This window comes from Quercus lobata, chromosome 9 (genome assembly GCF_001633185.2).
Source record: "Quercus lobata isolate SW786 chromosome 9, ValleyOak3.0 Primary Assembly, whole genome shotgun sequence".
In the NCBI taxonomy this organism is placed as follows: Eukaryota; Viridiplantae; Streptophyta; class Magnoliopsida; order Fagales; family Fagaceae; genus Quercus; species Quercus lobata.
Window position 1 is genome coordinate 26,169,448 of NC_044912.1, and position 26,514 is coordinate 26,195,961.

At 36.5% G+C, this 26,514-nt stretch overlaps 1 protein-coding gene across 1 annotated transcript in view; it reads left to right on the forward strand.

The window, feature by feature from the left end:
- LOC115960477 (caffeic acid 3-O-methyltransferase-like) overlaps positions 1-26,514 on the forward strand; it is a 72,159-nt gene that overhangs the window by 26,316 nt on the left and 19,329 nt on the right. The window lies entirely within an intron of this gene.

A 26,514-nucleotide genomic window follows, 5' to 3' on the forward strand; every position in this document is an offset into this window, starting at 1 on the left:
TATAGGGTCGCTGGACCTGTATCGGGGCTTTTCAAAAGCATCGGGACCTATCTTTGCACTTTTCAGACTCTATTCCGGTGTTTTTATCTGTGTCACGATAGCATTACGGAAATATGAATATAACCTATAACATTGTACTTGCACATGTATCAAAATTAGCAAAGAATATTGCATGTTGTGTGTGAAAAACATCGCAAGATTGCATAAGTGTCTACATGTTATGACGATTTGAGATATGAGAAAATCACTTTAACTCACACACAATCATAATTGTTTGATGGGGACTATTACCTTCGAGGTACATCTTATAACTCTCACATCTCCTAGAAGACACGCTTGCAATCATATATAAAGCATTTTGATCTTTTTACTTTTATTTTTCTTTGCATATTTTTCTTTTAATAAGCATATTGTGTATGGACATATAGGAGAGAGAAAAGAAATACCCAATGATGCTAAGCATTATACATTCCACTTTTGTTATGTTGAAGCATACAAATGTCATTTTATGATTGACGGGCAACAGTGGTGAAATGGTCATTTATGCCTTTTTTTTAGGATTTTCTAGTCATTCCCGTAAAAAAGAGTGATATGAGTGTTAAATACAAGAGATTATTTAATTTTACTCATTACAAACACGAGCCATAAAACTCACTTGTTTAGTTGTGCATAGAGATACTCATTTAAGTTAAAAAAGATACAAAATTTAGAAAACTTTATTTCAATGGCCATCCAAGGTATACAAGTACCAATGTACACAAACGGACACTGTTTTTGTATTTTTTTGATTTTTTAAAATTTTTATATGAAAAAAAAAAAACAAAACTGAAAAGTAAACAAACAAAAACATGTTAAACAAAGCAATGCATAAAACTAGACTGACTCAAGACATGAAAGCAAAACACACAAGTAATGCAAAAACAAAAACAAGAAGGGGAGAGAGAGAAAAAGTGATAGAATCACTTGGAGCCTTTTTCCTTCCACACATTGCAAGAACCTTTGCGCTTGGCAAACCCTTGATCAGGCAGTGAGGGGGAAGAATTTAAACCATTCAAGTTCGAAAGGAATATGAGGGTTTTGAGAAGATATCCAAGTTGAGTAAAAGAGGATAGAAGCTGATTTTGGTTTCCCGACGTGATCATGCTGTTGCTCTGTTGAGTGGCTAACACTTATAGCAATTAGGTTGAGTATGTCCAATTGCGCTACAGTGATGATAGAAATGCTGCTTTTTCTGTTTGGGCTTTTGAGTATTTCCCTTCTTAGCCTTAGGATTCTTAATCTCTTTCTTATTAAACTTAAGAGGTGCTCTTAAGATAGTGAAAGCTCGAAAATGTGTTAAAAACACAAGAGCTGTTTAGACCCCCAAATTAAAGTTACGGTTCGATAGATTTTACACTAACTTAATATTAAGTGCGGAATAGTGTAAAAGCAAGCGTATAAACAAACAAGCTACTCTAACCCATATTCATAATAACATAACAGTAAAATGAAAAATAAAAGAGTAGGGAAGAAGAATGCAAACATAAGATAATACGTCAATGTGTTATTGAAGAGGAAATCGAAAAACTTGACAAAAAACCTCTTTGCCACCCTCCAAGCGGTAATTGATCCACTAGACAATCAGTTGGGATACATGGGTTAGCAAGAGACCCTTTAAGCCTAATCTAATCACTGTACCTAAGCCCTCTAAGCTCCTACTCCAATAAGGCTTCTCAGAACCATGTCTTGTCTAGCTCTTTGGATCTCGCAACAAGCTCCATGTTGCATCTGCCATCCTTGGCTTCTTCCTATGCTTCCCAGCAGCACCAAACTATCACTTGACACTCTGAAAGGGTGCGGTAAGTGTTTGAGCTATCAATCTCTCAATGGTATGGAAATGGAGAGGTAGGAGTTGAGAAAATCCACAAGCATATGTGTAGGGATATATGGGTATGATAATCTCTATCTCTCAAAGTTTGAGGCTAGGGTTTTCTCTCAGAAGCACTCTTTAACATTTGTGGTTAATGTGGGTATATATAGTGTGGGTATAGAAAATGTGTATCAGATAGTACAGTCTGGCAAAGCAGAATGTCTCGCGGGTGTCTTGCAGGAAGGCCTTACCCGCGATATACTCGCGAGACACAACTGTCTCTATCTGTATTGACTCTTTGTATTCTAGTCACGTACAGGGCACATGTATTACATCACGGGATGCTAACTCGCAGGATACCCACGAAAACCTCTTCAGTCTTCAATTGCTTGAGTCTTTACACTATCTCTTTATCATAGAACCCTTACAATCAAATCCCACAATAAATATAGGGTACAAAAGATTGAATAAAATTACAATCAAATTGGCACGGAATAAAAGCCAACTAAAAATATAGTTGTAAATCACAACTATACAGATAGATTTATCTTTGTCTATGTTCTCACTAGCAAATTCATTTTTAACATCATTGTTCTCAATTTCAGTATTATTAGCAGGAGGAACAAAAATAGTAGTACTAGAAGTAGCAATATTAGGAGAAGAGAAATCATACCCTAAACTGGTTCGATTGGAAGCAGATTTTTGAAGATTGACCATCTCATCGAGCTTAGCGCTTGAAGTCCTTTCCAATTGAGCTCTGACTTGGAACAATTCTGCCTCAAGCTTCTTGGTCTTCTCAGCCAAGAAATTATTCTCAAATTTCAGTGCTCCAATAGTTTCGTTGGCTTCATCAATCTTAGTGGAAATTTCTTCTCATTCAAGTTCTACTTCACTAAGCTTCTTGGTGGCCAACCTATACAACTTCTCATGCTATTTTGAGATCTTGTATAACTTTGCATAGGTTACGTGGATGTCATCTTGCTCATCCGTCTTTTCAAACTTAGACTTCACCAATTCTTCTTCTTCATCCACATCTTCAACAATCCCTTCAGTAGGATTTACAGTGGCAATGAAGACATTTAAGATTCCATCATCCTCATTATCAAAATCATCTGCAGGCTCAGTGTCACTCAACGTAGTAGCAAGTGCCTTACTCTTTCCAATGGTCTTGAGATATGTAGGGCACTCTTATTTCATGTGACCGAAACCTTGACACCTAAAGCATTTTGGTCCTGAGGGAACAGTGTACTGATCGCCATCCCTAGCATTCTTCTTCCCTTTGTCTTGACTCTTAAATTGTGAAGAACTAGATTGCTTTCGATCTTTGTCAAATCCTTTCGCATTGGCATTCTTCATAAACTTCTTAAACTGCCTCGTGATATAGGATTTCATCTTAGAATCTTCATCGTCTGAAGACTCATCAGTGTCACTACTCTTGGCTTTCAAAGCCATGCTCTTGCTCTTGCTTGATTTCCCTATCCTCGTTAAACCCAACTCATATGTCTGCAGGTTTCCAACCATCACAGTCAAAGGAATTTTGTCAATGTCCTTTGATTCCTCAATGATGATGATCTTGGCATGAAATCTATCGGGTAGAGATTTGAGCAACTTTCTCACAATCTTAGGTTCAAGAATGGTTCCCTAAGATTAAAAATTGAGTTCACTATGTCTTTGAGCTTGGCATAGAACTCATTGAATGACTCATCCTCTTCCATCTTGATTTCTTCAAAACTTGTAATGAGCCTCTGAAATTTTGAATCATTGACAGCCTTGGTTTCCTCATAGGTTGTCTAGAGAATGGTCTATGCTTCCTTAGCCATTTCAGTAGAGGATATTTTCTTGAACTCTGTATTCGTGACTGCACTGAATGGAGCATTCAATGCCCTGCTGTTGAAGTTAGCCACCTTGATCTTAGCATCATCCCAGTTGGCTGGTGCTTCCATAGGCTTGGTCCACCTTATCTCTATAGCATGCCACATTTTCTCACCTAATGACTGTAAGAAAGTTCTTATGTGTACTTTCTAGTATGCATAGTTAGTGTCATCAAATAAAGGAGGTATAATAAGAGGCTGTTCTCTATCCATGACAAACAGGGGTCAATAGATCACACATCAAAGATTATCCCTAATTAGAGTGTGCCCGCTTTGATACCACTTGATAGGCCAAGAATGTATTGACCCTTTGTGATAGATTAACCAATTAATTAGCTAAGTTGATTGATTAATTAGATTAACATACAGTATGCCTGGCAGCACAAACAAATCACCAATTAAACTAAATATGCAGCGGAAATTAAATTGACATGGTGATTTGTTTTCAAATGGGGAAAACCAACATGGCAAAAACCCCACCAGGTGATTTTAAAGTCACCACTTTCGAGAAGTCACTATTATCACAACAAATGGTTACAAATAAAGGAATCCTAGTACCTTATACCAACCTACAGTTGAACCCTTATCCCAATACCCAATTGGACTTGTTCTGTAGTGACAATCTCTCATTTTCAATGCATGGATCCCAGTATGTGACTTAACCACCAACTTGTGAAAGATGTTGGCTAAGTTCTTCAGTTCATCTACACAATAAAGATAAAAAAGCTCCTTGGTTACAAAACCCTATGGTGTATAAACACAACAGCTTCTTTAAGAAAAAGATGAGTTAGGGCAAATTCTATTTCCGATCACAATTTGCATGAACAAAACTTTGCTTTACACTTGTGCAACTTGTGTGTAACCTTTGACGACTCTCAAAATAATCTTTATATATGTTTAGGGTTGTGAGAAAAGAAAGCGTAAACATATACTCACATATTGGATGAAAAACAGATCTGAAAAACTGAGTTTCATAAACCTTGATAGATAGCCATCTATCGAGCTAGCTGTCGAGCCACGGGCTGAAATAGCTTTTAAACCTCGATAGATGCTCACTGTCGAGTTTTAAAATCTAGCACTTTCTCACTTGATTCTTGGACAGACTTGCATGGCTTTAACACTTGAACTTGAAACCTTGTTCCTTTAAGTATTAAACACATCCTAGATCTACCAAATTACAAGTAAAGTGTGTTTTGTCAAAGGATTAGCTAATTACATAAAATAATGACATATGCTCCTAACATTGAATCACATATGTCTTAACAATTTTCATAACTGCAAACTAAAATATTGGACCTATAGCGGGGGGTTTATAACCCTGTAATAGGTTTTAGAAACTTGAAAGGTCTACAACCATTGCAATAGGTTAAAACCTATTCCCACTTAAAAGTTTCAGTGAAGTCCAATTTCGCCCCCCCCTCTTTCATTTCATACCTCTCTTTCTCTCTCTCTCTGTAGCCAACGATGTTTTGTTCCCCTTTCCCCCGCTTATCCTTCCTCTTTCCCTTCCCTTTCATCCATCTCCTCCACACCCATTTAGGTCCCCTTTTCCACACCTCCATGGCGGTGGCTACCACCACAACTTCCCCTTCCCCTTCTCAGGTCAAAGGTTTTTTTTTTTTTTTTTTGGGAAACTATAAATTTAATTTTTTAAATTTTAAATTATACAAAAAAAAAAAAAAAAAAAAAAAAAAAACCTTGTTGGTGACTAGGAATGTATTGGTTTTTTTTTTTTTTAATAATAAATTTACCAGAAATTTGATCTATTTAATAATGGATGATTTTATGGTACCCCAAGATTCAATTCTACTGAATTTGATAGAATATATTGAATTGAGTAATGCTAAATGCATAACATTATTTTACAAAAAATAAAATTGACAAGATTTTATCGGTAGTTTCCATTTGGAATGTACTATTATTATGAGATTGCTACTTGATAATTATGAAATATTATATGAACACAACCAAATTCTATTAAACATTGGTAATTAAACTGAAACAACCAAAAAAGCAAAATTAAACATGATCATTTCTTCTTAGCTTAATTATTGAAACAGTATTGGGTTGTGCCACCAAGAAAAGGGTCAAGTCTTGGTACCAAGAATTTTATGATCTTTGGATACAGCAAAATCAATCAAAATGTTTCCAGTTAAACGATTGGCATAGATATGCCTTCTTAATTTTAGCTTCTATAAAGCACTAACGAGGATATAGCTCAGTAATTGAAGCCTCATTTGCTGAGAGTTGGACATAGCTGCCTTTTGAATGATCTGACTTTGAGATGTCTGATTCAATGTTTTTGTGCATAAAGATGCAGGTTGTGATGGTATCGGAAGAGTGATAGAGTAGCTATTAAGCATAAGAACAATCATAGCTAAGATATAATTACACTTTCTTGAATATGTGCAGGTTGTTGGCCTATCAGTTACACTTTCTTGAATACATAGTAAACCAATGTGGATACATCTCATTATTTCAGTTATTGGGTTATGTCTCAATGTGGGGTCTATAATATGTGAAGCAATTCCCTCCCTCCAATTTTTCCATGCCTGTAAGATATAATTAAATGGGTAGACATAATATCAGAGAAATAATTCTATGAGCAAGTTGTACTTTTGTTCCCTTAACTATGATGTAGTTGCATGTCCAACCTAAACTACAAAACTAAAAAAAAATTCTGACTGACCTATTGGTTATAAAGCATTGTACCCACTTTTATTAGGAACTCCGTCAAAGTTAACGAAAAATTCAAACTTCTATTAAATTTGATGTAGTTTCTAAAAAAAGGGGTATGGGAGGAACATTGCTTAGTTTTTTTTAAAAAAAATTTAAGGAAATATTACAACTACACCACATTTAAGAGGGAGAAATGCACTTATTCCCTATTTTTAAATATTTTGCCAATTTCATGTATTTGTACTCCTGCTACACCCACGAAAAAGGGGATATGTACTAAAATTAATCATACTCACATAGCTTAGAAGGTCTTCCACATTCTCCCCATTTTGAAAACAATTGTTCCGCTGTCCACTCACTATTTCCAGTACTAACACACTAAAACTAAATACATCGGATTTCACTGAAAATTGTTCATGCATTGCATATTCTGGAGCCATATATCCACTGCATAGTAAGCATTAATAATATTAATTTGATGTTATTTTTACAAAACAAAATAGAAATCAGCTCTCCGCTCTCAAGATACTTACTAGGTCCCCACAATTCTACTTGTATTCGCTTGAGTTTGATCCAATAAAAACAGTTTTGCCATGCCAAAATATGAAATCTGGGTTTCATTTCTTCATCTAAAAGTATGTTGCTAGCTTTAAGATCACGATGAATAATTTGAAGTCGCGAATCTTCATGAAGGTAGAGAAGCCCTTGAGCAATACCTCCTATGATTTTGTAACACTTTTCCTAATTCAAATGTACATGCTTGATAGGATCTATCTAACAAATCAAGCGTATGATTTAATTTATTAACATTGTAGAGATATTTCCTAACAAGAAATGAATCCCAAAAGAAAATATATGAACACAACTTGATAAAGAGAAATGCAAACATACCAAAAAGGAAGTGATTGAGGCTTGTATTTGACACAAACTCATATATCAAAAGCCTTTCATTCCTTTCCATGCAAAACCCTAAGAGTCTGACTAAATTTTGATGTTGAAGTTTAGCAACCAATAGAACCTCATTCGTAAATTCTAGATCTCCTTGTCCAGAATTTGTTGACAGCCTTTTAATCACAATTTCTTCTCCATTATAGAGCATACCCTAACAACATCTAAGAAAAAAATTTGTGTAATCAAGATTCAAGAGGGAATTAGAATAATTTTGACTAATAATGGTATACTTGTCGTCCATGATATTGTAATATACAATTTCCTTGTAAACTACACCAAATCCACCCTGTCCAAGCTTATTTGCTTTAGAAAAGTCATTTATTGCAACTTTGATAATGCTAAAGTCGAATTGCAAGGATTTCACACTTCGAATTTCATCGTCAACTTCTTCACACAAGGAAAAAATTATTTCTTACATTAATAAATCAAGTTCATTATTTAAGGAGGAGTACCGCTACTTAAAATACATACGTGTATGTAAGAGGCAAAATTTTAAACCAATTATAAAATGCCACATCAAAGTTTAGTGGCAAATTCTAAATTAATGTCATTAAATTAATTAAATTAGATAATGACATGTGTCATCCAAATTGGCATCACATTGGCATATCAAAATTTGCCATGTGTCATTTGGCCCACAAGATAAAGATAAATTTCCTATTCAAAATTTATGGTAATTATCTTTATTAAAATAAATAAACAAATAAAATAAAGACAATTTTTCTATTCAAAATTGGTAGATAATTATCTTTATTAAATAAATTAAATAGAGATAATTATTTATCTTTGTTGATTATTATCTTTATAAAAATATGATATTTATCAGAATAGATAAATAGAGATAATTATCTCTAAGAAGAATTTGGGCCAATCAAAAGTTTACTACATACTTTCAAGTATATCAATTCGAAGTGGAGTTTATCCTCTAAAATCACTATAAATAGAGGACATCCCCTCTCATTTTCAAGGATGAAGTTTTCAAGAGGCCTAAGCTCTGAAGAAATTCCGTCTCAAGAAACTTTGAAGAACTTGAAGAATCTTTGAAGAACTTGAAGAACATTCGAAGGGCTTGAAGAACTTGAAGGACAACAAATCTCTAACAAGCTCGAAGCTAGAGATTTATTGTGAAGACCGATCAATCCATCTTCCAATTAAAGTCAAGAAGATTCTTGTTTAAGTCAAATTCAATGAAGATAGAAACAGAGGGTATTCTTTTGTAAAAGAATTGAAATAGAGATTGTACTCATTATACATCAATACAAATTTATATTTGCAAACCCATATTTTTCTTTTCAATTGTTTGATTTTCTGCAATTGAGAAAAATTTGTGTTTATAGTGTACCATACTAATGATAGAAATATGTTTTTTTTACAGTTGTTTTTGTAAAGTCCATATTGTTTAGGTTGGCAACCATGAACAAATTGTAACCTTTAGAACTTAGTTTTTGTCTAGAAATATTCAGAAACAAGACAAATGAAATTCTGCACAATTGAGGACTCAAGGAAGTAGGAAAAGGTAAGTGCGAAAACAGTCTCACTTATCTTGACCGATCGAGAAGCACATCTCAACCGATTGAGATTCATGCAGATCTGAAATCTCACTTTCTTTCTGAACCATTGGATCTAGGGTTTTGATGGATCTTAAGAATATTTGAATGAAAAACCTAGAGCATGTTTTCAAGAGTTCAAGAGGAAGTGTTTTGTACACAAATTTGGAGTTTTCCAAACCCTTTTGAAGCTATAGTTGGAGACCTTGTGAAAACAACAAATTTGACTTTAGAGGAAAGTTTCTAAAATCAAATAAATCACAGTTAATCTAAACCTTTGAGTGGAGTCTTAGAGTCACAAAGATGAGTATTTGTGTGCAACAATTTCACAATAGAAGAGTTCGTGGATTCGGAGCTGCGTGTGGTCATGTGAATAAGTACTAAATGAGGTAGCATTAGATTTAAGGTTAAGTTTATTGTATAAACTTCTATTTTATTAGTGAAATGTTATCTTGAAGATTGTTTAGGTTAAATCATCCACAAGTTTTTTACTTTGAAACCATAGCTTCAGAAGTTTTCCTTGGTCATCATTCTTGGTGTTCATGTGATTTGTGATTGTGTGATGTTTGTTAATTTAGATCTAATTTCTTAATTAATCATTTTAATTAATTGGCTAGAAATCTGTTTGAATCTTTACTCAACAAGGGTCTAAAACCCTAACAATTTTAATGGAAGACACTTCTTGACAAAAAATTTTGATTCAACGTTACTAGATGGGAGCTCAATACCTTCTAATATGGAATTATATTCCTAATTATGTAACTAATCCCCCCCCTCCCCCCCCCCCCCCAAACCCCTCCCCCACCCCATTAAAAAAAAAAAAAAGTCTCTTACCCAGTTGAAAAATTGTCCTCTAAATTTAAAAAAAAAAAAAAAAAACCTTCTAACAATTTATTTCTCACTTTCAAAAACAGTAAGATTTAAAAATGACTTTCTCTCTCAACTAAGCTCATCAAATTCTTCTACAACAATTTTATCTGTTTAGGATTACTGAAGACATTTTTTTTTTTTTTTTTTTTTTTTTTTTTTCACGCTTTGTTTTATATTGGGCTTGAAAATAGCAAGAAATTACTAGAATTAATGTCAGCAATTTTGTTGTTCAACTAACACCTCTTAGTATTTTTAATAGAGTTAACAAAAGTTCAAATTCTCTCTCCCAATTATAATAATCAAATTATTAAAAAATATTGGACCATACAAGTAATACAAGTAATTCTCTCTCCCTTATTTTTTTCATAAGCTATTGGGCTTGACCCACATTACTTTACTATCGGGGTTGGGCCTTTGGCCCATATTTGCTTTACCACATGGGTTGAACACTTGAACTGCATGACCCACAGTTAAGAAGTGAGCTCACTACAAAACGAGCGCTCTTGAAAGCACACCATTAACTCGCACTAATATGGGCAAAAATGGCCCATTACCATCAATTTTGGAAATAATTTGCTCAGAAACACTGTTTCCGAACTATATAGCAATCTACCACTTTTTCGGGCCTATAGCGGCGTTTTCCTGAAAATTTTTTTTATAAGTCCCATAACAGGTTCAAGGGGCCCTATAGTGGCGTTTTTAAGCCCTATAGTGACGTTTTTGGTCCCTATAGCGGCGTTTTTCTGCAAAATTTTTTTTAGTCCCATAACAGTTTCGAGGGGCCCTATAGTGGCGTTTTTAAGCCCTATAGTGATGTTTTTGGGCCCTATAGCGGCGTTTTCCTGCAAAATTTTTTTTATAAGTCCCCATAACAGGTTCAAGGGGCCCTGTAGTGGCGTTTTTTAAGCCCTATAGTGACGTTTTCGGGCCCTATAGCGGCGTTTTTGGAAAAAGTATTTCCCTAATTATTTCCGAAACAGTGCTCTGTTGCTAAATATTTCAAAAATTAATGCTAATGGGCCATTTTTGCCCGCTAATATGTGTTTAACAGCTCATGAACCTATTCTTTTCCAAATAGCACATATCACATAAAGCTGCTGGAGCATGGAAATAAACCAACGAACAACACATAGAAACTCTGAGAAAGCTGCTTGATTATTATGGAAGCTCATCACTCACCTAAAATAAGGAGCTCAAACTATTTCTTGAAACTCATGCATCAGCTACTTACAGCAGCTCATACACATATTTGTAACAATTGGAAATGAAGTATAGAGATTAATGATAGAAAAATAAAGATTTATCATTGTACCAATTCTGTAAATAAATAAATAGATAAATCAATGCACAAATAGAACTTCTTAAATATATAGGTATATTGTCAAAATTTTTAGTTCTTTTTAAATTGGTTTATGTTCTTAATTTACTCTTAACTCTTAAGTAGTTAATTTATTATAATTTTTTTGAAATTGTGGGAAGTTGTCCTAGTAGTATCAATGGAATTGTAATCCCAATATTATTCCTAGTACTCATGGAAGTAGCATCTTCTAATTATTAGTTGTTTCCTAACTGATATACATACAAAGCCTAGCTAACTTTTTGAATGACAGACTGAAAAAAACCAAATTTTCACTTACTTTCTTCTTTCTCCCTTGGCCTCCTCACTCTTAAATAGACGCAGATGCAGATGCAGATGGAGACAGTTAGCACGACAAAGGCAACAGATGCCACAACTAAAATGATGACAGTCCGTGAGGTGTTGCTCCCATTCCCTGCAAAAACAAACCGTAAATTTATTCTCATTAGAACATTCCGGGGGATAAGATCCTGAATAAGCATTAATTTACAAACATAGAAGAGATTGTAATCAAAGAATAATACATCAACTAGTTCTAATGATTGACCACATAATTTGTTTTGGTATGGGCATGGATACCTTTTGAAGTAGTGGTATTGGTTGATGGTGGAGCTGTAGTAGAGTTAAAGGAGTAGACCTCAAACCTGATATTACAGCTGGTTAGAAGTACTCTCCCACCTACCTTCCCAGCACAACATTGTGGAACATCTGCAATAGCGACAAGTAAGCAATTATTGCAGTCTTGCTCAGACAAATCGGGCGTGCACTGCACAAGTGCATATAATCTCTTAAAGTCTGTTGCAATTACACTTCCTGCTGCATACTTGAGAAGAGAACCACCCGCTGCAGCTTCATTTGTTAGGTTATTCAACAAGATATTGAGATCATCATTGAACTAAGCCACGTAATTGGCAGATACGTTTCAAATATAGTAACCTGGATAAGTTTCCATGATTCCAAAAATGGAGCTGTTTGAGTAACGTAACATACATTGGTCTCACCACACTATTGCCTCCAGTTGCATATGCTGTGACTGAGTTTTGGCCATAAGAGGAATAGTAGAACCCATAATCATTTGTGGTGTTGGAGTAGAGTGGGGAGCGGAGTTGATTGAGGTTTGTCTGGTAGATACTGTTACTGGTATAGTTACCATAACTGTTATTACAATTATAAGATTGGGAGGATGCCAGCTGCCCTTTGGCATGAACAATGAGCATCACAATGGCGGAGAGGAAGAAAAATATTCTTGAGTAAACCATTACCATGTGTTCAGTGATGATAGAAATACTGAATAAGTATATTGAATTTCTCACTATGAAAGAATATACATGAGTGCTTTTATATAGGAGGTATATGAGTGCAGTACAAGTAAGAGTGTAATACAAGAATGTGTGCTATACAAGTAATTTAGTTGAGCCTAAAGTTCACAACATTATACACGTTAATAGCCCCCTTCAAACTCAAGGTGGATGTGAGACCAACTTGAGGTTGTCAACCAAAGTATGAAGACGTCTCTTAGGATGTGACTTGGTGAAGATATTTGCAAGTTGATCTTTAGAGGAGATAGAAATCAGCTTGAGAGTACCATGGATAAGATGATAACCAATAAAATGACAATCGATCTCGATGTGTTTAGTCCGTTCATGGAAGATATCATTGTGAGTAATATGAATGGCACTCTGATTGTCACAATAAAGAGGAGTAGCAGAGGATGTAGACACACCTAAGTCTTTGAGAAGCCATCGTAGCCAAAGGAGCTCAGATGTGGTATTAGCAAGGGTACGATATTTTGCTTCAGTATTGGAGCGGGACACGTGAGTTTGTTTCTTACTTCGCCAAGAAATCAGAGAAGAACCAAGAAGAAAGCAATAATCAGTGGTGGATCTACGATCAGTGGGATCTCTTGCCCAATCAGCATTAGAAAATGCACGAAGAATAAGAGGAGACTGAGTAGAGTAGAAAAGACCATGGAATAGAGTGCCCTCTAGGTATCGAAGAATGTGCAGAACAGCAGCATAGTGAGTCAATCATGGAGCAGACGGATACTGACTCACCTAGTGAATAGCATAGGAAATGTCTGGACGAGGGATAGTGAGATAAACTAGGCTGGAACTAAGCGTCTGTAAAGAGAGGGATTAGACAATGGTTTCCCTCCTGAGGGAGTTAGATACGCATTAAACTCAATTGGAGTGCCAATAGTCTTGCCATTAGTGAGTCCAGCTCGAGACAAGAGTTCAAAAGCATACTTGACTTGAGTAATATGAAGTCCATCTGTAGAATGAGTGATTTCAAGACCTAAGAAGTAGCTAAGATGTCCAAGATCTTTCATCTCAAACTGCTGACTGAGAAAATTCTTGAGTTCTTGAATGCCACTAAGATCATCATCAGTTATGATCATATCATTCACATACAGGAGAAGTAAAATAGTGCTTTTGTCAATGCAACGAAGAAATAAGGCAAAATCATAATGACTGGCCATGTAACCTAAGCGAGAGATGGTAGAGCTGAATTTGGCAAACTAAGCTCGTGGAACTTGTTTAAGGCCATAAAGTGCACGTCGAATGTGACACACATTGTTTGAATCAACAGAGAGACTAGGAGGAGATTGCATATAAACTTCTTCACTTAAATCCCCATTAAGGAATGCATTTTTGACATCCATTTGAAAAAGGTCCCATTTACTAGCAGTAGCAACAACTAAGAGGGCACGAATAGATGAGATACGAGTAACCGGAGTAAAGGTCTCTTCATAATCAATCCCATACTCCTGTGTAAACCTTTTTGCAACAAGACGAGCTTTGTAGTGCTCGATGGATCCATCAGAGCGAGTCTTAATCTTGTAGATCCACTTACAACCAACCACAGATTTCTCAAGGGAGAGTGTCACCAAATCCCAAGTATAGTTTTTAGATAATGCATCAAGTTCCTCTTTTATTGTAATCTGCCATAAAGGGTCAATGGAAGCCTCACGATAGGTGTGAGGCTTATGTAGTGTAGCAATGGCAGTGTAACAATGATAGTTAAGTAAATGTGCATGAATAGATCTTACCCGAGTTGAGTGACTTAATGGAATGTCTTGTGCAAGATCTTCAGGCAGAGCAGGAGCAGGGGACCTAAGCTTAGGGTTGGGGTTGGGTAACTCATCTTCGACCTATTCATCTTCCACCTGTTCATTAAAGGGTGAACTAGGAAAGAGATCAGTGATATCTGGTGGTTGGACAAAGAAGTCTACAGGAGAATTAGGAGTAACTATAGAAGGATTAAGAGTAGTTACAGAAGGAATATGTGCATCATCTAGAAAGAGCTCTAAAACAGAGGAGGAAGATAGGGAGGCACAAAATTGAGAGAGCTCGACAAAGAGGCAATGTTCCTAAAAGACAACATTGCGGGAGATACGAAGACGATGAGAGACAGGATCATAACACCAATACCCCTTTTAAGTTTCGCCATAGCCAAGAAAACAACAAAGTCTTGACCGAGGCTCAAGTTTGTTATGCTCATGTGGTTGAAGAAGAACGAAACAAGCAGAACCGAAGGAGCGAAGGTGGTGATAGTCTGGAGGTGACCCAAAAAGGCGCTTATATGGAGTTTGATTTTGGATGACAAGACTTGGAATGCGATTAATAGTATGAACATCATGAAGAGCAGCTTCGCTCCAAAAAGGAGCAGGAACTTTGGCAAAGAGAAGGAGAGCACGAACAGTGTCAAGAATATGATGAAGTTTTCGTTTGGCTCTACCATTTTGTTTAGAGGTACCTGGACAAGTTAGTTGATGAAAAATGCCATAGGAATGCAAAACAGCTTGGAAAGCATATTGAGTGTACTCAAGAGCATTATCAGATCGAAAAATTTGGATACGTTTGGAAAATTGAGTTTCAACCATTTTTGCAAAATTAGAATATACTTGCAACAATTCAGAATGATGTTTCATATTAAAAATCCAGCTATAATGAGAGTAATCATCAATAAAGACAACAAAATATTGAGATTCACCAATACTAGAGACAGAGGAAGGCCCCCAAACATCAGAATGAATAAGGTCAAAGATATCAGTGGATATTGATTCACTAGTATTGAAAGGTAAAGCTGGTTGTTTTCCTAACTGACATTAAATACAATCAACATTTTCTGTAGACACTGAATCTAACAAACCTCTAGAAGCCAATTGTTGTATCCGAGAAGAAGATGCATGACCAAGTTGAGCATGCCAAAGTGTAAGGGAAGGAATTGAAGGAACTGCAGCAGTTGCAGCAACAGAAACAGGAGCAACAAGTGGAAGACGAAGGTTGTCCACGGGAAACATATGCCTAACTCTGGGACTGGTCCCAAGCTCCCATCCCGTCCTCAGATCTTGCATAGTACACCCAGAATAATCAAAGATAATGCGATAACCCAACTCACCTAATTGTCCCACAGAGAATAAATTGTAAGAAAGGTCAGGAACATTAAAGACCCAAGGAATCGAGAAGTTGGAGGTCGAAACGGAACCTATATTATGACCAGACATTGTGGAACCATTTGCTGTGCGAATATTAAGAGGGTGTGGTGCAGGTTTAAGTTCAGAAAATAAGGACGAATGAGGTGTCATGTGATTGCAACAAGCAGAATCCATAAGCCAAGAGGTAGGAGACATACTAGGTAAAACTGAGAGAGAAGAGGAGTAAGATGCATTACCAACCATACGAATGATATTAGCGATAATGTTTATAAGGTCATCTTTGGAAATGGTGAAAGTGGATCCAGAAGACTGAGACTGTGCAGAGACGGGAGCCATTGGTTGGCCACTCTCAGTGTTATCAACAGTAGCAGCAGAAATTGAAATAGCCGACTTGTTGTGAAGATAGCAAGTCTTAAAATAATGGACAAAACGTTTGCAAAAAGGTTTGTTGGATTGTCGACGACGAATATTGCAATAAGAAGAAGACCTGTCCTTATTCTTCATTTAGAAGCAAAATATGCAAAAATGGATTGCAAAAATGAAATCTACCCGGAAAACTGGATAAGGAGCACCTGGATTGCAAAAATCAACTTTGGGTCAAAGTCAACGGTCAACGTCAGTCAAGTTTACGGTCAACGGTCAACAGAGGTTGACGTAATCAAGCTGACGTAGGTGATGACTGGGTACTGATTGGATGATGACATCAGTAGGTGATGTCAGCAGATGAGCAACTAGGGCTGATGTGGCAGATGACGCCAGCAAGTGACGTCAGTGGGCAGCAGGCGGTGTATGTAACGCTTGTGGCACGTAGCTTACTTTGTAGTGAAATTCAGGCGGCGCATGAGGGCGCGTGAGACGTCTGATGAGGCCGATTCTTTTTTGATGATTCTGATAGAGGCAGCAGCGACAGGATCAGAGCAATGTTGATGGCGCGTGTGGCGCGTGGATGTTTTTGCAGAAACTTTGACCGGTGCGTGGTGGCGCATGGATGGTCAGATAAGGAAGTTTCCGGCGGCATTGTGTAGAGGGATTGAAAGACTACATAGTGATATTTCTTATGTCCAAATCGGAGCTTAGAGGTGATAGATTTGATGATGGCAATGGTTTTGACGGCGGAGGAGGAGCTTCTGGCGTTGGAGATTCAACCCAAGGGCATTGAAAGGGTTTATTGACCAAGTTGAGGTAGCGAAACATACCGACAAAACAATACTACAAGACACAAGAAAATTAGAGCAGTGGCTCTAATACCATGATAGAAATACTGAATAATTGTATTGTATTTCTCACTATGAAAGAATATATATGAGTGCCTTTATATAGGAGGCATATGAGTGCAGTACAAGTAAGAGTATAGTACAAGAATGTGTGCTATACAAGTAATCTAGTTGGGCCTAAAGCCCACAATAGTATACACGTTAACAAGTGAAATGGCAGGATTTAAGCCTTGAAGCTTGTTAAAGCCTCATACTCTCATAGCTTTTATTGAGAAGTGTGAGGCTTTTAGCTTGTGCTGGGTGATTTTATCGAAGTCTAGGAAGTCCATGATCTCAAAAAATCTAATGTTGAGTTGAAACATTCAAGTTTTAATTCAACCTTATTATTTTTCTCCATTGCTTTTCTTCCCTTCATTTTACTAAGCATGCTTGAAATTCCATCAGTATTTAAAAATCATTTGTTCCAAAAGTTGATCAGTGCAAGACACATGAAAATTAGGTATTAGCTGGTCTAGAATGAGATGAAGAATACACATGAAATTAGAGAAATGCCTACACACGTCATATTTCACAGTTTTTGGAATTGACAAAATCGTTACTGATTTGGGACGTAGATTACTCAAGAATTTTACATTACATTGATTTATGTCGTAATTCCTAATTAGATAAAAAATTCATAAAATAAAATTGAAATTTACAAAAAGAAAAAAAAAAGAAAAAAGAAAAGAATTAATGAAAGATTTTTTGGTCTAAATTGGGAACTAGAGTAAAGAGTAGATATATTTCTTCTTCTTTTTTTTGGGGGGGGGGGGGGGGGGTTCAATTTTATAGATAAAGAAAATAAAGTGTTGAGTTCTTAATGATCATAATCTTTTATTCATATAAATGAAATAAATAAATAAATAAATCACCCTTTTGCTATGCTTGAAAAAACCCCTGATAGGCCAAAAACGAATGGATCTCTTGTGATGAATTAATTGATTAATTAGTCAAGTTTATTAATTAATCAAATTAACATGCAAACGTGTGGTAGTATAACTAAATCACCAATTAAACTAAGTATGCAGCGAAAAATAAATTTGACATGGTGATTTATTTACAAATGGGGAAAACCACCAAGGGAAACCACCAAGGCAAAACCTTACCGGGTGATTTTAAGGTCACCACTCCCGTGAACCTACTATTATCAAAACAAGCTATTACAAGTAAAGGAATCCCAGTACCTTATACCAACCTACAGTTGAACCCTTACCCCAATATCTAATTGGACTTGTTCTGTAGTGACAATCTCTCCTTTTAATGTACGGCTCCCAAGTATGTGACTAATCAATACACGAGTCCTAGTACGTGACTTTAATCACCAACTAAAGAAGATTGTTGGTTGCAAAGTTCTTCAGTTCATCCCAACGATGAAAATCAAGAAGATACTTGGTCACAAAATCCTACGGTGCATATATATAGCAACTTCTTCACAAGAATGATGAACTAGGGAAAAACTTTGTCTTCAGTTATAAATTTCTTGAACAAACTTTGCTCAACACTTGTGCAACTTGTGTACATTTTGATGGCCCTTAAAATAATTCTTTTATATGTTTAGGGTTATGTTAGGACATATGTGTTTCACATATTAAGAACATATGTTATAATTTTATGTAATTGGCTTATCCTTTAGCAAAACGCACTTTATTTATATATGGGTAGATTTAAGATGTTTTTAAATACTTCAAGAAACCTTGTTTCAAGATCAAGTGTTGAAACCTTCAAGTCTGTCAAAGAAAACAAGCTGATAGTGCAAATTCATTAAATCTCGACAGTTGCATCTATTAGCTTAAGAAAGCTGTTCAAAGCTTGGTGTGCTCGACAACTGCTCAACACCTCCTATCTGTCGAGGTTTAAGAATTTTAGAATTCAAATATGATTTTCTTGAAATTCGTGAATATGTCTTTGGGTTTTCTTTTCTCCAAACTCTAGATATATAAAAGGATTGTTTTAAAGGCCGTCAAATAGTTCACAAGTTGCACAAGTTTTGAGCAAAAATTGTTCAAGCAAATTGTGATCGGAGATGAAGTTTTTGCCCTAGTTCATCTCTTTCTCTTGAAGAAGTTGCTGTGTATGTATACCGTAGGGTTTTGTGACCAAGCATCTTTTTGATCTTCATCGTGTGAATGAACTAAAGAACTTTACAACCAACAATCTTCTTAGTTAGTGATTGAAGTCGTGTACTAGGATCTGCGCAATTGGTTAGTCACGTACTTTGGAATCGTGCATCAGAAAGGGGAATTGTCATTACAGAACAAGTCCAATTGGGTATTGGGGTAAGGGTTCAACTGTAGGTTGGTAAGATACTTGAGATTCTTTTACTTGTAACAGCTTGTTATGATAATAGTGGAGTTTTGGGAGTGGTGACCTGAAAATCACCTAGTGGGATTTTTGCCGTTAGGTTTTTCCCATTTGTAAACAAATCACTGTGTTATTTGTTTTCCACTGCATTATTAGTTTATTGATGATTTGTTTGTGCTACTACAGGTTTGCATGATAAATTGATTAATTAATAACTTGGCTAATTAATTAATTAATTTCTATTACAAGGGGTCATTTAGTTTGTGACCTATCAAGTGGTATCAGAGCAGGCACACTCTGATTAGGGTTTAATATTTGCTGTGTTGATCCATTGACCCGTGTTTGTCATGGATAAAGGACAATCATTGATCATACCTCTTTTATTTGATGGCACTAACTATGCATACTAGAAAGTACGCATGAAAACTTTCTTGCAGTCTTTAGATGAAATGATGTAGTAAGCTGTCGAGATTGGCTGGACTAAGCCAAAGGAGGCGCCGGCCGATTGGGATGAAGCCAAGATTAAGGTGGTAAACTTCAACAGCAAAGCATTGAATGCTTTATTTAGTACAGTCACCAATGAGGAGTTCAAGAAGATATCTTTTACTGAAACTGCTAAGGAAGCATGGACCATCCTCCAGACAACCTATGAGGGTACTAAGGCTGTCAAGGACTCAAAGTTTCAGAGGTTCACTACAAGTTTTGAAGAAATAAAGATGGAGGAGGATGAGTCATTCGATGAGTTCTATGCCAAGCTAAAGGACATAGTGAACTTAGCCTTCAATCTTGGGGAAACTATTCCGAACCCAAGATTGTGAGGAAAGTGCTCAGATCTCTACTCGAGAGATTCCATGCCAAGATTACGGCAATAGAGGAATCAAAAGATATTGACAAGATTCCTTTGACTGAGCTGGTTAGAAACTTGCAGACCTACGAGTTAAGGTTGACAAGAATAGGCAAGTCGGGTAAAAGCAAAAGCATGGCTTTGAAGGCTAAGAGCAGTGAGACAGATGATTCTTTAGACGATGAAGATTCCAAGATAAAGTCCTGCAACACCAGGTAGTTCAAGAAGTTTATGAAGAACGCAAATGGAAAGGGCTTCGACAAGGACCGTAGACAATCTAGTTCTTCTCAATTTAAATGCCAAGATAAAGGGAAGAAGGATGCTAAGGAAGGTGGTCAGTATACTGTTCTCGTAGGACCTAAGTGCTTTGGGTGTCAAGATTTCAATCACATGAAACATGAGTGTCCTACATATCTCAAGAGTATTGGGAAGAGCAAGGCACTTGCTGCTACCTTGAGCGACACCGAGCCTGAGGATGATTTCGACAATGAGGATGACGGAATCTTGAATACCTTCACTGCCATGGTTAATCCTACTAATGGGATTGTTGAAGATGTGGTTGAAGATGAGAAATTGGTGGAATCCAAATTTGAGAAGATGGATGATCAAGATGACATCCATACAGCCTATGAGAAACTATATAAGTTTTGTGAGAAGCATGAGAAATTGTATAGGCTGACCACCAAGAAGCTCAGTGATGTGGAACTTGACCGTGAGGAGCTTTTCACAAAGTGTGATGAGGCTAATCAGACTATTGGAGCACTGAGGTTTAAGAACAATTTCTTGGCTGAGAAGACCAAGAAGCTTGAAGTAGAGTTCTGTCAAGTTAGAGCTCAACTGGAAAGGACTTCAAGCGCAAAGCTGGATGAGATGCTAAGTATTCAGAAATCTGCTTCAGATCAAACAGGTTTAGTTTATGGTCTCTCTTCCTCTAATATTGCTTCTTCTAGTACTACTATTTTTGTTTCTCTTGCTAATAATGTTAAAAGTAATGAGATTAAAACTGAATTAGCTAGTGAGAACATAGACAAGGGTAAATCTATCTTAGGAGCACCCCCTAAGCTTGAGAAGGAAGATGTTAAAAACCCTAGGACTAAGAAGGCTAACTCTCAAAGGCCTGAACAAAAGAAGCAGCATCTTTGTCATCATTGTGGAGTTGCCGGTTATACTTGACCAAATTGCTACAAGTGGCTTGCCACTCAACAAAGCAACGGCATTATAGCATCTGGGAATCAGAATCAGCTTCAATCCTCTCTTGCTCCCCTTGGAGATCTTCTGAAAGCCCTCATGTTCCTTTCGAACTTGAACGGTTTTTCCTTCTCACCGCCGGTTCAAGGGTTTAATCAAAGGAAAGGTTCTTCCAGGGTGTGGAAGGAAAAGGGCTCCAAGTGATTCTGTCACTTTTCTCTCTCTCTTCTTGTTTTTGTGTGTGCATTATTTATGTGTTTTGCTTTCAAGTTTTGAGTCAGTCTAGTTTTAATGCTCTGGTTGTTTAACATGTTTTTGTTTGGTTATTTTTCAGTTTTGCTTTGTTTTGATTTTCATATAAAAATAATAAAAAAAATTAAAAAATCAGAAAAATACAAAAACAGTGTGTGTTTTGTGTACATTGGTATTTGTGTACGTTGGATGGCTATTGAAACAAAATTTTCTAAACTTTGTATCATTTATAACTTAGATGAGCATCTCTATGCACAACTAAGCAAGTGAGCTTTGTGGCTCTTGTTAATGATGAGTAAGATTAAGTTATCTCTTGTACTTAACACTCGTATCACTCTTTTTGATGGGAAGGACTAAAAAATCCTAAGAGAAAGACATTAATAACCATCTCATCACTGTTACCCGCCAATCATAATATGATACTTATATGCTTCGGAATAGTAAAAGTGCAGTGTCAATAACATTTGTGTGCTTAGGCATAGCAAAATTGAAATGTCAAATATCATTGGGTATTTCTTTTCTCTCTCTAATATACCCATGCATGATATGCTTAAAAGAAAAATATGCAAAAAAAAAATAAAAAAAAAAGATAAAAAATGATTGCAAGCGTGTATTCTAGGAGATGTGGGAGTTATAGAATGTACTTTGAAGGTGATAGTCCTCATCAAGCAGTTATGATTATGTGTGAGTTGAATTGATTTTCTTATATCTCAAATCGTCATAATATGTATACACATATGCAATCTTGCAATGTTTTTCACACACAACACGCAATATTCTTTGCTATTCTTGATATATGTGCAGTACAATGTGATTTGGCCATCGCAAGGTTTTACATGCGTTAATGTATGATCACTAAACTGCCTTGACTTGTTTTTGAAATATAAAATTGGTTAGACTTTTTTAGTGTGTATGTGTGTTTTTGAAGATCCATGTGCTTAAAATTTTTATTGAGAGATGATTTTGAGAGCTTAATATGTTGATTGGATCATTGGTTGAGTTGCATGTTGGATTGCATTCATGTTTGTGTTTTTTTCTCAAAAAACTGTTTTTAAAAGCTGGCTCGACACCTCTTCGATACCTCCTCGATACCTTGCTATCTGTCGAGCTTCTTCAGCTTTTTCTTATCGCAATCCCGACAGCTTCTCGATACCTAGTGGATCGATTGAGAAGCCTCGATAGCTTTTCGACACCTGGTGGATAGATCGAGCTTTTGTTCTTGGTTCTGTTGGGTTGTTCCTCGACACTTCCTTGATACCTCAACTGTCGATGACCATTTTCTCGACACCTTCCTCGACAGATATCTCGACACCTCTCGACACCTGTATCTGTCGAGATTTATTGCTAGCACTATTTAAGCTCCCTGTGCGATCCGGAACTCATTTCACTTGATCTCTCTCTCGATAATTCTCTTTTTTCTCTCCCAAACGTTCTCATCTCACTCCAATCTTTGTTCCTCAAGGATTCTTCAAGCTTTTTCAAGAATTTCTTCACTTGGTAAGCTTCTAATCCTTTCACATTCATGCATTTCATGTTTTGAAACCTAGGTTTTGGGGTTTTTGAAAAATTTAGGGTTTTTCAAATTTGATGAGTTATTATTGAAATTTTGGGATGGGCTTTCACTTAAATGAGTTTAAAATCTCATACATTGCATCACATTAGCATTATAATGGTATTGTCATGCATTTAGATGTGTGCTATCTGTTTGTGTGCTGATAGGTTTGGATTGGGCTGAGCCCATGATGCAATTTCCTTTACATGTCACATGTTCATGCATTTCCCATGCATACGTACTCTCTTTTCAATATACTTGATATATTTGAAATTGCTTGGGATTTTTTTGATTGTCTTTTTCTTTTTCTCCTTCTCTTTTTGTTTACGTTAATCGTGTCTATGGCACCTAAGCGTAAATCCAATCCAGCCCAGAACCCTCTTCATTCCGGTGCTTCTTCATCCTTTGATCTAACTCTGTCCCATATTCGATTCCGTGATGATGATGCCTTCAAGGCATTTTCGGAGAACTTTTCTAGACGAGGCATTCATTCGGAACGCCGAGTCAATCTGTCGGACTTGGCCGACACCGACCTTCCCTCTATCATTCACAGTAAGGGATGGGAGTCACTGTGTGACATCCTAGTCACCTGTACTCTCGTGCTTATCCAGGAGTTTTACTCCAACGTGTATGTGATTGATCGTTTAGTACCTCTTTTCTTCACTCGCGTTTGAGGTATGTGGATTCCTATCACACCGCAACTTGTTGCGGATGTGCTTCGGGTCCCTAGGATAGAGTTTCTTGACTATCCTAGTTGTGAGCGTCTGAGGACTGTGTTTAGGAATGAGCTCTTGTCTGCTTTCTGTGAGTGGCCTTCTGTTTAGGGAGAGCGTCTGTTTACACCATGTCGACCTTTTGCTAAAGGTTCTAGATTCATGAACATGATGATGACTTTTGTTTTGCATTCATTCTCTCACTATAACTCCTTTACAGAGCCTCGTGCTCGATTTTTGTTATCTCTTCTTGAGCATCTTACTATAGACTTCCCTTCTTATTTCATTTTTTCTATTATAGATGTTCATCTAGATTTGGTGTCCCGTAATAAGCTCATCTTTCTTTCCGCTATTGCGAGGATCTTACGCCATTTTTCTGTTCCTTTTCCCTCTTCCGACCATTTCATTGTCATGTGTGCTAGAGATTATGCTATCGTTAAACATAGCAAGACCTAGTTACGGTCGAGGCAGTCGGATCTAATAGCTCATCCCTCTCATTCAGCTCCATCCACGTTCGCTCCTCCCTCTTCTTTGGGCGATGTGACTTTAGGAGACATCATGACGCAGCTGCAACGCTTGGATGCTCGCCTAGATACACTCTCTATGGAGTTGTATTAGGTGAACGTTCGTGTCGGTCGTATTGCACGGTGACAGGCGTCTATAGGTGGTTTTGCTCTTGAGGCTACTCCTTTGCCACCTTCTCCCGTGGCTTCTGTTTCTGAGGATTAGGATGATGATGACGTTGATGCTTCGGATGATGCTGATGGAGATGCTAGCTCTATCGATGAGATGTCTACTTGACACTCTTACTCTTTGTCACTCGTGACAAAAAGGGGAAGTAGTTTTGGATATGAGAGTAGTCATTCTTAGGGGGAGAGTTAGTATAGGACTATTTTTTTAGGGGGAGTGTTGATATGCTTTGAGGGATGTAGTGAGGATATTATGTATCTTTTCTTTTCTTTCTTTTTAGATGCATTATTCTTGTACATGAGGTCTTGTGACCATTTATTGACATACATTGTACTTATCTCCTTATTTATATTGATGTATGTTTTTCTTTCACCTATCCCTTCATGTGTTGTTTATTTTCTCTCTTAATTCACATGTTTCTTATACTTGTATGCAATCTATTATTTCAGTTTTACACAAAGATGCCTTGATGAGTTTTGTTTAAAGTGTTTCTAAAATACAGGTTGTCAAAGTTTACTTGCCATAAACTTTCTTCTTGCAAAATTTTTCAAGAGTTTGTGTTAGGATAGATTTTATTGTATTCAACAAGTGAATATGAGTTGAGTGATTTATGACTTCTCTCATATGTTCATTTGTTTGTTGTGGTTTTATCACGGATTGCCAAAGGGGGAGATTGTTAGGACATATATGTTTCACATGTTAAGAACATATGTCATAATTTTATGTAATTAGCTTATCCTTTAACAAAACGCACTTTACTTGTATTTGGGTAGATTTAGGTTGTGTTTAAATATTTCAAGAAACCTCGTTTCAAGATCAAGTGTTGAAGCCTTCAAGTCTGTCCAAGAAAACAAGCTGATAGTGCAAATTCATTAAAACTTGACAACTGGCTTGACAGCTGCATCTATCGAGCTTAAAAAAGCTGTTCAAAGCCCGGTGTGCTCGACATCTCCTATCTATCAAGGTTTAAGAATTTCAGAATTCAAATCTGAATTTCTTGAAATCTATGAATATGTCTTTGGGTTTTTTTTTCTCCTAACCCTAGACATATAATAGGATTGTTTTAAGGGCCGTCAAACAGTCCACAAGTTGCACAAGTTTTGAGCAAATACTGTTCAAGAAAATTGTGACCGGAGACGAAGTTCTTGCCTTAGTTCATCTCTTTCTCTTGAAGAAGTTGCTGTATATGTGTATTATAGGGTTTTGTGACCAAGTATTTTCTTGATCTTCATCATATGAATGAACTGAAGAACTTTGCAACCAACAATCTTTTTAGTTAGTGATTGAAGTCGCGTACTGGGATTCGCGCAATTGGTTAGTCACGTACTTTGGAGTCATGCATCAGAAAAGGAAACTATCACTACAGAACAAGTCCAATTGGGTATTGGGGTAAGGGTTCAACTGTAGGTTGGTAAGGTACTTGGGATTCCTTTACTTGTAATCGCTTATTGTGATAATAGTGGAGTTTCGGGAATGGTGACTTGAAAATCACCCGGTGGAGTTTTTGTCATTATATTTTCCCAATTCGTAAACAAATCACCATGTTATTTATTTTCCGCTGTATTATTAGTTTATTGGTGATTTGTTTGTGCTACCACGTGTTTGCATGATAAATTGATTAATTAATAACTTGACTAATTAATTAATTAATTTCTATCACAAGGGGTCATTTAGTTTATGACCTATCATTTATTATAAGTATGCTATCTTAAGCGTTACGACCAAGTTTTATATATAGATATTGACATCTCCTATTATAAACAACCAAGTTTTATATATATATATATATATATATACTTTATTTACATAGTTCCTAAACCAGCCATAGAATTTCTCCATGTGCTTCTTTTGAATAACATTATCGGTTACATGAAAAGGGAAACCAACCTTGATCTCCACTATGTGTACACTATGTAAATAAACGTGTTAGTGTTAAGTTAGAATATTGTACTTGAATGCCATGAAAGGATACGTAATGACCAATAAATGAATGCAATAAGTGAATGGATACGTAATGACCGATTGAAAGGATACGTAATGACCGATTGAAAGGATACGTAATGAAAGGATACTTACAGGCCGATTGAATGCAATTTTAGCTGATTTAAAATAGCGTGAGCAGAATGCTAAGCATTCCTTTGCTATATACCCTTCTGTAA